This window comes from Melitaea cinxia, chromosome 21, assembly GCF_905220565.1.
Source record: "Melitaea cinxia chromosome 21, ilMelCinx1.1, whole genome shotgun sequence".
In the NCBI taxonomy this organism is placed as follows: Eukaryota; Metazoa; Arthropoda; class Insecta; order Lepidoptera; family Nymphalidae; genus Melitaea; species Melitaea cinxia.
Window position 1 is genome coordinate 5166300 of NC_059414.1, and position 9082 is coordinate 5175381.

Sequence of the window (9082 nt, forward strand, 5' to 3'; positions counted from 1 at the left end):
TGTTAAACAATCGAAAATTATAAATCAAAATTAAATTATTCAAATAAATTAAACGAGAACTTTTGTATCATCAAAAGCCAGAGTTGAATTGGAACGTGATTATTGTCAGATAGGCATATGTTTTGAATGATATATTTAATGTTTATTTTAAGAAATATGAATAACAAATTTTTAAATAAAATATGATGATGTTAAGTAAAGCACTTGTCACTAGATGGCGCTATCCATGGGAGAGTGATTATATTATCTTGGCTGCCAATTGTCAAAGAGGAAAAGTATTCTAGGTGGTACACTAGTCTCTATCGCTTTCATTGACTGTCCTTACTTTACCTATTGACCGGTTGCTCTTAAAAAGTCTCAGGTTCAATACGTCTCTGTATTCAACTCGCTAGACTAAATATTATTCTACGCAAATACCCTCTTTTATGCCTTCCTTCTTGTCCGTTCGTCGAGTCGGGACGTCGCATCCACGTCGTGTCGTCGCATCCCCATCGTGCCGTCGTATACATGTCATGTCATGACACTTGGTTAGTGACTGATATTCGCAACTTTAAAAATATAATTTTAGGATGCCTGAAAAATCTACTTATATAAACGTTTCTAATAGCTAACGCTGAAGGCTGACTATTTTAAAGTACATTTTGACTTCGGTGTTGATAATTACAAATAAAACATATACAATTCATTATAATGCTATAGAGTAGCTTTAAGTATAAAGATAAGATCTTAATTTCTGTATTAGAGAGTATATTATACCCCTGTCTCGGTTTTCTCGATTCGAGAAATATTCCGTATGGAGTAGCTGGATGATTTATACTCTTATTCTTAATGTACAAACAGACCGTCAACCCTTGAAGTTGTTTTAGTTAAGTTTCAATATATAATAAAAAAATTATGACATACATAGTCAGATTTTTATTTCAGATTATTATTTTATTTTTACATAATTATAATATATAGTAGAAATGGGTGGTGAAACCTCGTCGAAATACGAAATTCGTTTAACTTTCCGTCTCAATTCTTTCTTAGTGAACTAGTAAGAGTTCTCCGAAAATTATTAAAAGGTTTCGTCAATAATTTTATCAACTGATTTTAATCTCGACTAAATGACAAGAATTGCAAAGATTAAATTACGTCGCAGCTACGTTGCTCCAGTTAATGTGACCTGAATTTCTTGCAGGACTTAAAATGATTTGTATCGAACATTGTACGAAATTGAGTTTTTAACATCAAATGAGATTTCCGCTTTTATAAATTTACTTTTGATTAATTAATTTATTATTTTAAATAAATATATATTATACACACAATATGTTGTCCGTAAGACAGACAATTAAATGTCTGTGTTACAGGTAGTAGAAGACTGATAAAGCGACATATTTTGTAAAAAAAATGTAAATTATACAAGTCAATATACACCCAGACTCGGGGCGCCGAATGAAAGCCTAAACCCATGAGACATAAAGGCTATAGCAAACTGCGCCAATGGCCTTGTTAAGAGCTACATGTTAAACTGTAGATGTAGTTTCCTATTTTTGTACGAGGTATATGGTACCAAAACTTACTTTAATAGATTAAACATATATGGTTTTTCGAAGGCGCTATCTTCAAGGTCAAAGGATCTTATTTACAAAAAAGCCTTTTTTTTTATCTTAACACGATGGACATACATTATAGAGTGGCCACAACTACAAAACTAATCTAAAACCAGTCTAAAACCAATTTTTGAGATTATGTCATCAGATTATATAAGAAGATAATATAGCTGTACCCGCAGTTGTAAAACCACGTTATTTTAAAGAAAAAACATACTAAAACATTAAATAAGCCTATATGCTTTCTGCGATAAAATGGACTAACCCAAAAATAATTATTTTCCAATTCGAACCAGTAAAGTAATTTTTCATTACAATACGGTAAGAAAATCAAGAAGAAAAGACGAGAGAAAGAGAGAGAAATTATATGTCTCATTTCAAAATTTGCTTTGAATTATACGTGCAAACACTTGAGACGCGATAAATGTAATAAATTTCCTGTTATTAAAAAATTAATAGCATTTTTTGTTAAATGTAATTATAATGGGAACTCGGCCTTGTGTTAAATAACGGCAATACATTTAAATTGTAATTTAATTTGACACTTTTACGTATACTTTTATTTGTATTTTTTTTCAGTTTTTTTTTGTTATTTTCTTAGTAAATAATAACAATGTTGTAATCTAAAGTTTGATCTTCTAATCGTATTTGTTTCGACGACTTACGGGACAAGTGGATCCTTTTACAATAGCTACTACTATATATATACTTCAGTCCTCTGTCTGTGTGGATTACTATGGTTCGTATGTAGTATAATTTAATGTGTCATAAGTCGTCGTGTGTCGTAAGAAAGTATCGTTAAAACAAGAATAACTTAAAAGGATATCCCAACAACGGTATCATGTTATGTAAACGTTTTTTTCTAAATAAATAATTTTTATTTTATTAATTTTTAAATAAAAAATTAAATTTTTATGAATGGGAAATGTCATTGTAATCAAAGTTGTAAGAAAAATTGAGAGTACAAGTGGAATTTGTAGCTAGTCTTTGTGTTTGTAATAATTTCAATTTGAAATAATAATTACGATAAATAAATAAACTCTTCGCATCAAAAGGTTTTAGGTAAAATTACAATTTTACGTTGGAATTGAAACGCACAACAAACAATCATATATTAATTTATTTAAAAAATAATTGGACTAAAATGCTAATTTTAAGAATTTTAAAAACTTTTCCTTATATTTTGTTACAAAAATTAATAAATATTATTTATTGTTATTAACTCCTCGAGTTACATTCAAATTAACCAGTTAGCGAACAGAATTATGTGCACAATTATTCGAATTCCACTTTAAATTTACTGAACTCGAACGCTAAAGTTAGAGAATAATAAAAACGTCGTTTCTAAAATTAATTTGTCTGTGGCCGTACAATTTCGTGGTTAAAATGAAGTAGAATGAAAGAAAGAAAATTAGAACGAAATGTGGACGAGTAGAGTAACTTGTGAAAATTTCATTTTGGTTGGACACAAAATAGTTAACGAAATTAAGTTGAGCGTACGTGAGTAGAATGCTGACGGGCGTCTAATGAAGCGTCGGACTTCGCTCACGAAATATGGGAGATACTAAAAAAATAATAAATAAAGCACTTTATCAAGCGAGTGCTGAATTTTTCACGGCACTGTGAATGCGCGAATAAATTATGGTCACGTTGGGTGATGATTTAATTTAATACTTCAAACCGTTTCTGTTGTTTTCTAATGCACTTGTTATGTTGACCTAATTTTGTAAATGAACGTACGTGTATTAAAAAGTGAATATTTGTTTTTGAAATTTGGGTATTATATTTAAAAGGAAAAATGCGAAGCCTTGTTTCTTTTTTTTTATTCATTGTTTTATACAATGCATTAATGTTAATTACTACGCACTCCTCAACCAAGTTTATTTAAAGAGTGATGTACTGGCTAGAAACAAAACGGCTGTGTATGCACAGACTGCTCTAAATCAATCTATTAGATTTATTTATTGAAGTGTAACTTCTTTAGCCGCATGAGGTACCTACAATTATTACAGATCAAACGCATCACGCGTCACGATTTTAAACGTCCATACCACGTTGAATACACCGGCTCTCGTCCGATCACCGAAGTTAAGCAACGTCGGACGCGGCTAGTACTTGGATGGGTCACCGCCTCGTAACATCGCGTGTTTCAATTAGTTTTTGTATGTTTTCTAATTTCTTACATTTCACATATAGTAAATTTCAAAATAAATAGGAAGCTCTAATATGAACTGTTTACGGAAACTACCGTGATATTTTGAATTTCTCTTAATTACAATAAAAAAATCTAAGTTGTTTTGGTAGGTAGAGCCACCTAGCGTGTATGTTAAAAACTATCTACACTAACTATTATATCGATAGTGTTACATTGCAATCTAACTAGATGACGATAAAATTAAATGTTTATAAAATTTCGTTAAAAGAATTTTGACAATATAATTTATTCTCATTGCATGTTTTTTGTAATTTCATCATCATCATCATCATCATCATCATCATCATTACAGCCTATACAGTCCACTGCTGGACAAAGGCCTCCACAAGTTTACGCCAAAAATAACGTGAACTCATGTGTTTTGCCCATAGTCACCACGCTGGGCAGGCGGGTTGGTGACCGCAGTACTGGCTTTGTCGCACCGAAGACGCTGCTGCCCGTCTTAGGCCTGTGTATTTCAAAGTCAGCAGTTGGATGGTTATCCGCCATCGGTCGGCTTCTTAAGTTCCAAGGTGGTTGTGGAACCCGATTATCCCCTAGTCGCCTCTTACAACACTTACGGGCAGAGAGGGGGTGGCTAAATTCTTTAGTGCCGTAGCCACACAGCACCCGTAGCCACACAGCACGCAATTTTGTAATTTAGCTTAACATAAAAAGTTATAGATTACATTATGAAACTCAATTTTTATTAGAATAGATATTTACAGTAAAGCGTATTAAAGAAGTTTGAGATACGAAATATAGGCTAGTTGACAGTTCGTATAGATGGCAGTAAATAGTTCGTACAATATTTTTTCAATTATTCAATTCGTTTTTTTAATCACTTTTTCTTAAATTAGTTTGCCAAAGAATTTTCACTTCTGACATGTGTACTTTGTACGGATGCAAATTGTTTTTTCAAACATCATTATTATAGGTTTTATTTATTTTTAATTTTTCAAAAGAAGGAAGAAAGGCATATGAATGTATAATGCTAATACTATCGGTGTATTTTTTTTAGTGAAAATCAAAGTTCAATGCTTTCGACAATTTTTTAAAATTTAAATTGTGAAAATAAAACTTAGTATTGCCAAAATTACAAATATTGGGTTTTATGCATGTTCATTACGTTCTTTGATATCTTTTTTGACGTTTTTATTATTTTTCTCTTTAAAGATACTTTTCAATGGAGTTTGCGTTTCGATGAACGTAATGGTATTATAATGTTTGGGTATAAAGCGTTAATAATGGAAAGAAAATCGTTGTCTTTTATATCAATTTATTATTAAGTTAAGGTGAGTTTTACTGTTTTGGCGTTTATTTCTAGGTATTAATCAGTAAGTAAGATATTAGTCCCAGATACATAAATCAATCATACAATATTGCAGGTAATCAAAGGGACAAGTAATTTTCCATTAAAAAATCCTATAGATCTTTTGGAAAGCACATAAATCCATAGGTCCCGTATGTTAACATGGACTCTAGACAGCGACTTTTACTTTTTTACTTTAATTATCCACTAACACAGGAGCGGAGCACCGTGTTGAATTATGCTCCCTTATATGAGTCCTTGTACCAGTTGTGGGACGTCTATAGATTGATTCTTTCATTCATTCTATTGCTAAGATCATTTCGTTTTATCTAGAATATATTTCAAGTAAGTTCTTTTGAAACCCATAATGGCAAAACCGTGTGGAGTCATAAAGCGTACATGATATAAAACCTAAAAGAGATAACATCGTCAAGTTGAAATCAGGCAGACCTCTGATTTATACGAATCTAAGTGCAGATTATTCTACTCGTGTGTGTGATTTAAAGTAGTAAAATAGTTAGATAAAAATTAAAAAAAAAGAGAAAGTGAACTGTAGAAATATTATAAAAGTGTCTATTAAAATATGGGGATTTATTCATTCGAATAAGTGACTTTATATAAGTAATTCTCTAACTTAAAAATATAACGTTAACATTGAAATACATTATTATAAAAGATATGTTTGCTAAAATGTTTCTTGAAAACCTTGTCTAATTTTCAAACCATATAAAAATAAAACCACTCCTATATTCTTCGAATGCAAATGTTAATTTTATCATCGACGAATTAATAATTAATGTTATTCGGAAATAAAATACAAAAACAAATCATACAAGTACATTCAGTACAGTGACACAATTTTATAATTCAATGTATATGTGAAACTCATTCAGCTATGAAAATTCGAAATTACGAGGTCTGTTTGTAAAAGTTTCGCTTTTTAAAATTCGAACAGGGCAATTGGAGGAAGTGACGCGTCAAAGTGGCGTGCAATGAAACACCATTCCAGTCGCGTCGTAACGTACTGGTGTCCGTGACAGGATAGTTTAAGTTGTATTTTTGTTAGCCGTACATATAAAAAATTCCAGTATTTTTTTACGAGGGTGGCAAACTTAGCGCGCGCCTCACCTGATGGTAAGCGATTACCGTAGCCTACAGATGCCTGCAGCACCAGAGGCCTCCCTACTGTGTTGTCAACCATAACCCGACCCCTCCTAGAGTTTTTATTGTTATTATTTAGGTATGACTAACTGTGCCATAACTTTGTCAGCGTAGAATTCTAACAAAATAGTTATTGTTCAGTTTGCAGTTATCAAATAAAACTAAAAATCTAAAATAAAAGTAGCCAAATTACTTTTTATTACATCAGCTAGTGAAAGTCCCGTCAAAATCTGTCCAGCTATTTTAGAGATTAGCCGGAACAAACAGACAGACAGATAGACGTACAAAAATTATAAATGAAATTATTTTGGTATATGTTCTGTGTACATGTAAATTTAGTTAAATTGGTTATTTTAATATTACAAACTGACACTCCAATTTTATTTATTTGTATAGATTAAATTCATGATTCAGAAGTAATATTTGTATTAAGACGGCACGACTGCGGGCCGGCTACTTATGTACAGACGGTCCTTCTTAGAGTACCATTCTCATCATTGGAACATAACACCCGTGTTATTTGGCTGTTATTACATTATTGTTTAGTAAGTAACTCTAACATAACCTACAATCTATTGATCGACTAAGTAACAGTTGTATGTCTCAACTTGAAATGAAATTAAATAAAAATATTAACTGAGGTAGGGCACAGCAGGAATTTCCTGCTCAAAATATGGAGCAGCCCGACTGGGGTAGTACCTCGACCTTACAGAAGATCACAGCAAAATAATACTGTTTTCAAGCAGTATTGTGTTCCTGTTGGTGAGTAAGGTGACCAGAGCTCCTGGGGGGATTGGGTCGGCAACGCGCTTGCGATGCTTCTGGTGTTGCAGGTGTCTATAAGCTACGGTAATCGCTTAGCATCAGGTGAGTCGTACGCTTGTTTGCCGACCTAGTGACATAAAAAAAAAAAAAATTCACCATAAGGTGATTTACACACACTTAACGAGCGTCAAGTTTACTTAATGAACTCAAAGCAAGAAACTTGGTAATTCTACTCAATGCGTTGTATGGCTTTTAAATGAATCCATTTCACAGAAATTATTTCCCCAATGCTATGGCCGGTACTATAAAACGCCGCAAGGTCAATGTAGCTTAAGTTTAATTACTTCGGTTTGGAGATTTTATCGATGGGTACGTGACTGAAATATACTTTCCGTTATAGTGTCCTGTTTTTAGTTAAGTTTTTAGGTACTAGTGATATATTTAGGCTATATTTATAATTTCATGGAATCAAATCTACATTTATACGGAGTTAATGGATTTTATCTCTGGTAGAACTGGTGGCGAGTTTACAAATTAGCTTACTTAAAACAGTTAAAGAACTGTACTTTAGCTTAATTTTATTCGGTTCGCCAAAAGACGGATAGAAAAATATTAAGCCAAGTCAAAAGAAACATGCTAAGTTGAAAGAAAAAGAACTTATATATTCACATACGCTAGTTTAAACGCATATATCATTGAGGAATTCCCACCCATTCTTAAGGGAATTTGCTCAAGGGTTGATCAGTTTATAAAAGTACAGAGCAGTATAATTTAAATCAACTTTATGTTATAGTACGTTCTAGCAGTCACGTTTTATTGGAATTGCGTTTGCGAAATCGTTTTTTTTTAATTCAGCAACGAGTAGGAAGTGACGAATCAAAGTGGCGTGAAATAAAATGCATTCGCAATAAAACTTGCCGATGCCTTTGACAAAGTATTTTACTTTTATTGCATGTTCCAGTGGAGGACTAATGATTGCATATTAACTGTGGTTGTGGAGTATGTGTGTTTTGATTTATAAAAAAAAAGAAATTAAATGATAATTAAAAAAAAATTACATTAGTATTTTACAATTGTGAGTCTGTTTAGTGAATCCATACCTATAAAAAGCCAGAGTCGATATGCACATACAGCTTTGAAGTTGGGTTGTGTTTATATTATCAACAAAAATATTTTAGAAAGTTATTTATCCAGTACACAATAAAAGATTGAAAGCAGAGAATTAGTGAATAAAAATAAATTGACCATTATAATTGCTGTCCGAACTAATTCCGAGTTTTATCGGAAACTCGGTCGCTTGGGCATAAGTTTTGATTAGTCGAAGTCAATGATCCTCTGTTCAGACTTTTGTTTGTTTTGTGTCACTGGAACGTTAGACGTTGCCGTCACTCGTTTAAGTTGACATTACCTTCGGGAGCGATTCCAATAACTAATTTATTATTTCTAACCTTCGTATAGTTTGTTTTATTTTATTTTAAATGTAAAAACTATACTCAAAATATTTGTACTATTTTTATTAACATTATAAAAAGATCTGGTTTGTTTATTTTCTTATGTCTAGTAATGTGATGTGAATCCTTAACTACTGAATTAAGTCGAGTAATATTTTCAAAAGTGTGACATGTAGTCATGGTGACATGTATAGCTAGGTAATCTGTTTTTTCTAATTCAGTACGATTTTTACAAAAAAAATGTATTTAAAACTTAACATTTATACTTTCCTTTTTTTATTTATTTAGTCGATATCTTTTTTTCATGTCACGAGGTCGGCAAACAAGCGTACGGCTCACCTGATGGTAAGCGATTACCGTAGGTTATAGACACCTGCAACACCAGAAGCATCGCAAGCGCGTTGCTGACCCAATCCCCAATCCCCCCAGGAGCTCTGGTCACCTTACTCACCAACAGGCACACAATACTGCTTGAAAACAGTATTATTTTGCTGTGATCTTCTGTAAGGTCGAGGTACTACCCCAGTCGGGCTGCTCCATATTTTGAGCAGGAAATTTCTGCTGAGCCCTACCTCAGTTACTTTATCTTTAGGCAATGTAAGGC

The 9082-nt window shown here is 32.4% G+C and overlaps 1 pseudogene; it reads left to right on the forward strand.

Moving 5' to 3' along the window:
* Positions 1 to 3632: 3632 nt before the first annotated feature.
* LOC123664326 lies at positions 3633 to 3748 on the forward strand (annotated as a pseudogene).
* The last annotated feature ends 5334 nt before the right edge of the window (positions 3749 to 9082 follow it).